Consider the following 6,295-nt stretch of genomic DNA (forward strand, 5'->3'; position numbering starts at 1 on the left):
CTGGAGAAAAGTAATCATTTGCAAAGGTTAAAGAGTAAACTATGTTTATGATAATGATGATTTAAATAAAGGTTGTTTTGCTCTCTGCATCCAGTTATAGTATTTGTCATGTATTATTATCATACTGTTACTGTATTACAGAATATAAACGCTGCCATCGTACACCATTCGCATTTGATATTGTTTACATTCTCAAAGTCTCGGCTGATTGAAAACTACCAAGACCAACGGTGGTCTTGGTACTACCGACAGATTCATTGCCATTAGTTGCTAGAAGAAACATAATTCGGAGAGACTTTTTATTGTAAATTGATAAAGTGTTTAAAACGTGCGCATTACTTTTTGTGGGATTTCGCCAGCTCCGGACATCACTTGGAATTCACTTTCGCATATTCCAAAACGTTTTACAGACTGCCCTTTATACGTTTTATTCAGCCTCGGCTATAACCTGCAGCTTTAATTTACAAAGGATGGATAAAAATGTATATGATTTTTACTTATGGAAGCCACCATTGAGAATCGGCAAGTTTTAACAACTTGTCTACTTGATAGTTAAGTTACGGTAAATGACGTTGCAATCAGCTGTTTCTCGATTCGGTTGTTCATGTCGGCACAAGTTGACAATCCTTCATACGGAATAAAAAAAACCGGAATTTTTTTAGTGGAGGATGGAGCATCATCATAAGTATAGCGGTCGATGAAATACAGAGAGAGAGAGAGAGAGAGAGAGAGAGAGAGAGAGAGAGACTATTGCCCCGGTTAGTTTGTTACACCAATTCCAGCTAACAGCTATTCACGGAATTGTGTAAGAGTATGTTATGAAAATGTGAAGTACTGTACAGTACTGTGTTCAGTTGCCAATGGTAAGGCCTTTCAAGCCATGGTTATGTACAGTTCCGGACATTTTCACCGGGTCCAGTTTCCCGAGCAAGAAGGGTTTGCGGTAAGATCTGTGTTGGTAGTCTTGACGAGAAAGGTAAATGGAGGTGGGGTAGTCTTCATACAGATGGTGGCTGAGCGGTGGTGGATGGTGTAATTAAATTTGTAAACTACCTTGGTTCAATTATTTTCCTCAATCCTTTGTCTGTTGGTTTGAATTCGTTTCACCAGTGTTTTGCAAGAATTGTGAAGATGTTTCCCAATTTCTGATAGAACAAGTAATGCTGGAAGGTAAATAATGTATTGCTAAAATAGTTTGGGGGCTGTACCAGCATGCTGATACACCCCATTTGATGTATACATATGTCAAATCTTTTGAATCTGAATTTGAATCATGCATGACCTCCCCCTTGACTGTACTGTGGTTTTGCTATGTGCTTCATTGTTCGGTTGCCTTTACTATACAGATATATGAGTGTGTATACTATAATGGGTGTGTATACTATACAGTATATGTATGTAGTGTATATAGTAAATTCAAGTATATTTATGTATATAAAATATGACATTTGTTTTGTACATAAATTACATATATTGCATATGTACTGAATGGTAAAATGAAGTAAAATGTATTTTCTAAGATAAAAAAAAAAAAACTTAGCTGACTTTCCCCCTTCCCCGTTTCTCAGCCTGTCACCCTTCTTTCTCCTGCATGTGATAGCTCTGCATCTAGCCCAGTGAGGCATCTAGCTAATTATCTAGAAACGAGGTCATTATGCTGCTTAGCTAATCGCGCCCATTCCTTTTAGGGAAGCAGCATATTGTATCGACGTTCCCAAGACGATTTGGTCTGAGAAACCCTTATTGAGGAAGGCTTAGAGATGCACGCTTCCTCTATTTGCCTGGCAATTAGCTCTGAAGGAAATGGAACTGGAATAATTGATTTCAATGCAATTTTCTGGCAGAAATGAATATTCTTGTTCCAACTGAAATATCAAGGACATTATGTAACTTATGTTATCACTATCGAAAGACAAAGTAGGTAGGTTTGAAAGGTGTAACTGGGAGGAGACATCGCAGTTGCACTATGAAATGATTGTTACGAAAGGGTGAGTAGCAAGATGGAAGCAAGATAATATGAATGGAGATACATTTAGAATTAGTCTTTTCCCTTATCTTAATTTCCTTCTCAATTGTCTGAATTCCGTACATCCTTTACCCTTGCCAACCTTAATTATCTGTTCAATTGCCTTTAACCGACTTCCCTCCTTTCCCGGTTCTCCGCCAGTCATCCTGCCTTCCTTTGACCTACATGTGATATCTCTGCGTCTAGCACGGTGAGACATCTAGCTAATTATCTAGAAACGAGGTCATTATGCTGCTTAGCTAATCGTTACTATTCCTTTTAGGGAAGAAGTATATTATAACGTCGTTCCAAAGACGTTATAGTCTAAGGAAACCTCATTAGGGGTTCCTCCTTCTGCCTGGCAATTAGATCTGAATGAAATGAAGAGGGAATACTGTATCTTAATACATTTTTCCGGGAGGAATGAAGATTCTTGCTTCTTAACTAAGTTTTTTCTTCATTTAGCTCCATTCTTTTTCTTTTCCTCCAACTCTAGGTGACTAACCTTCTTCCTGTTCTGATTTCAACTAACTGCTACCCATATGCAGGACATGGTGCATCATCTGCACATAGCTTGCACTTTACTTTGTATTTAAAAAAATGTGATAATTCGAATCCATGATATTTCAGTCCTGTTACTTCTCTTTGTCTAAAAACAGTCTAACGGCTTGCTGCTCCATACTCGAGTGAAATAGGTCTTAAACCATTCAACTGTAGGTCTAGTGTACTGGTGCCAATCATTTTTGGTTTATATGAAAAATGACCAAGGAATAGTTATTTCAGAGCTCTAAGAACTATAATTCCCTAGTAAGCTAACTCTTCAAACCATTTCAGTGTAGGTCTAGGGCACTGGTATCAACCATTTTTGGCTTATATGAAAAATAATGATGTTCCTGTGAGCTATAATGCTCTAGTCAACTTACTCAACCGTCAACCATTTTTATCTTATATGAAAAATAATGATTGTTCCTGTGAGCTATAAAATAATGATTGTTCCTGTGAGCTATAATGCTCTGGTCAACTTACTCAACCGTCACCATTTTTCGCTTATATGAAAGATAATGTTTGTTCCTGTGAGCTATAATGCTCTAGTCAACTTACTCAACCGTTTCAGTGTAGGTCCAGCGTACTGGTATCAATCATTTTCGGCGTATATGAAAAATAACCGTGGAATGATTGTTTCCGTGAGCTAGAATGCTCCAGTGAACTAACAAACCATTTAACTATTAGGTCTATTATACTTCGAGTCACTTTTTGTTACCGTGAGCTACAATGCTCCAGTGAACTAAAACCATTTAACTATAGGTCTATTATACTGCTGCGAGTCATTTTGGCCTATAAGAAAATTAACCAAGGAATCAGTTTCTGCAAGGCATTAAGCCCAACATGTAAACCCTTAAACCATTTCACTGCAGATCTAGTGTACCGCAGTGAATCTTTTTGGTTTATATGAAAAATAACGAAGGAATGATAATTTCTATGAGCTATGATCCTCTAGTGAAAAAGCTCTTCAACCATTTCAGTGAAGTACACAATTGATAATGCACTGTTGTCAACCATTTTGCCTTGTATGAAAAATATCCATTTCAGTTTATGTATACTGGCGTTTATTTTTTTACACAAACCAAGGAATGAGTCTTTGAGAGCTGTAGTCATGGCATATTTACTGCCAATACCTGTTAACAGGTACTAAAGCAACGTTAACAACCAAAACTCATATGCTTTATTTTTTATTTTTTAGAACCTAAGCTTTTTTTTTTATAAAAGCTAAGTTTAGTTTAAGCAACTGGCTATAAACGGAAGCTATTAACTGAATATCCAAGCACCAGGTCATGCAGACCATATGGTGCTATGTTCTGCTGTTTATAAAGTATGGTCAAAGTTAATGACAGTCATATTTGATGAATATTTGTTGTTTGATGAACAATTGTTGAAGTAATTACAAATTACCACTCAGCTGAGTTTTGTTTACTCCAGAGTTCTAAAATTCTCTAGATTTTTTAGCCCATTACCATAGATTCACACTATTACACATCAAATTCACGAGTTGCCAGGTTTCTCCTTCGTAAACTAAACCCATAATTGTCTCTGGTATTGAAATTAGTAAAGCTCCATTACTTTCGTATTACTAAGTGATGCGTATGGATTGACAATGGGTTTCATGAATTAGTATAAGTCAGTTTTAATATTTAAGTCTTAGTTTAGTAAAACGCCGAGTATTTTAAAACCAATGCTTCCTAGGCAAAGTAAACATCTTAAAAATATTTAGTTTGGAATTTATAGCACGAACATTTAACAGTTTTCAATTGCTTTTATTGGTGAAAGCAAGGACATTTACATGAGCATCATTTAATATGAGTGAAGTGCCACGTAACTATGACACCTTTCAGTCATCAATTTAAGACAAGCCATAACGTTGAGTATAAATGTAACGCCAAAGTCTGTTCTCACCTCATTTAAAAACTATTGTGGAGTAAAAGCAACGTGCACAGGAACTCCCCAACAACAGAAGTATTGCTTGTACATTCTCAAACTCTCCTCCAGTAAACATCCTGCAAAAACCAAAAAACTGCGGCAGAAACTTAAAAAAATAATAATAAAGTCTTAAGAATCTTAAAGTCAGTCAAATATGGATTCAACTTAAAACTGAAGCCCTCACAATAAGTGCAATTTTTTCCAGTACAAACCAAGCACTTAATCCTCTGATCAGATCAGTAAAGAAACTGATCAAATAAGTGCTAACAAACCAAAGAACCAGAAATATCCAAAATTGGTAAAGTTCAGTGACCAAAGGCAGGACCATGTAAAAGGTTAACTAGCCTGGGCTGTTAAGTAGGGCTGCGTAATCTGGCATTAGTGCCTTGGCCATTTAATAACACTACCGGAATAAAATCTGGCAAATTTATTGGTATACGTTCAACGACAGTACACAAACCATAGGTATACAGAAGTCTACCTTCTGTAGATGAAAACAAATGTTGTAAACCTTAAATTGACAACCGCGTTACGTTAACCAAAGTACGAACAAAAAAGCTAAATATTTCAAAATAAAATTAAAACAAAATTACGTTAAATCTCATATGTAAAGCAACGCATCACCAAACAGTATTCTAATTTAGCTAAAAGTAAAAGTTAACGTCCTTGTTGAGTGAAAGTGCAATGGTAAAACTAAATTACTACTGAACTTGGAAATTAGCATCAAATGTAATTCAATTAATATCAACTTTATAGGACAAAAAATTTAAAGTCTTCGGGAAAGACAGCAAAATACTAGAAAAATAAATTAAGTTTAACACTGAATATAATCAGAAGCGCTACTTTTTGAATCTTTAAAACAAAGAATATTGGTCAAGGACGTTAACATCTAAAACTAACAGATGAAACCTGAAAGGCAATATTAATTAGTAAAAAACTCCCATACACCTGCCCATAGGTCATAAGACCTATGAACAGTGTATGGGAGGGGCCTCGCCTCCACTCCTACAGGAGCACCGCCCCTGTAGGGGTGGAGGAAAATGGCATGGTATTTAAATAAGCCAAACCTGAGATGGGTCGAGGTCCATTTTTTCGTAGCTTGAGTCCCATCCTGGCTTGAGAACTTTAACCTCAGTTATTTCTCACAAGCGTAGTTTGCTGCATAAAATGCTTCAGAACTCACGGAAACCTGGAAGTAGTTTTCAATTATAACAGCGTACAGATTTGCTTAAATTAAAATCTCTAACCAGTCATATCTTTCCAAGGATCAGGGTAGGCTTAAAGTCAAGCAAGATTTTAACGGGCAAATTCTAAATTCAAAGCACATATAGTGTACTGAAATAAACTACTTCGTCATAAAACCTTTAAAAGACCATTAAAACGTTAAATATAACCGTACTGGAACTTAGCCTTCGCAGAGCCTGAGACAGTCGCCACGACTTCGACAATCCTTCAAACCAGGAAAAAACCAAGTTCAGCTTCTACCGAAAATCTTACACCTCAGCTGGCAGGTGTTACTACTACTGTACGCGGTTCCGCAGCGGTGGTTGAGTGGAGAAAGAACCGGCTTGAGAAAGTTGGGTGGGGCTTGCCTAGAACCCCGTTGTGGTGACGTCACCATCAAGGACCACAGAGTCATCTTCTTGAAACTTTTGCGATTTACGCGAAAGAGTACGGTGTCCTTGTTTTTGTTTTTGTTTTAGGGGAGACTCTAAAAGATCTGTTGGTGCTTTAACGCAATGTATTATTCTATGTTATATAGCTTTTTCCTCTTGCGTTTACTTTTTGCTGACTGGCAATGGAATCGGACGTTTT

General features: G+C 36.8%; 1 long non-coding RNA gene across 1 annotated transcript; it reads right to left on the reverse strand.

The window, feature by feature from the left end:
- Positions 1-4,265: 4,265 nt before the first annotated feature.
- On the reverse strand, positions 4,266-6,054 carry LOC136848921 (uncharacterized). The gene is made up of 3 exons (XR_010856180.1): positions 5,880-6,054; positions 5,548-5,669; positions 4,266-4,557 (listed from the first exon to the last, which is right to left on the reverse strand). It is a non-coding gene; the product is annotated as an uncharacterized lncRNA (long non-coding RNA).
- Positions 6,055-6,295: the final 241 nt, after the last annotated feature.

The sequence above is a fragment of the Macrobrachium rosenbergii genome, chromosome 20 (genome assembly GCF_040412425.1).
Source record: "Macrobrachium rosenbergii isolate ZJJX-2024 chromosome 20, ASM4041242v1, whole genome shotgun sequence".
Classification (NCBI taxonomy): Eukaryota; Metazoa; Arthropoda; class Malacostraca; order Decapoda; family Palaemonidae; genus Macrobrachium; species Macrobrachium rosenbergii.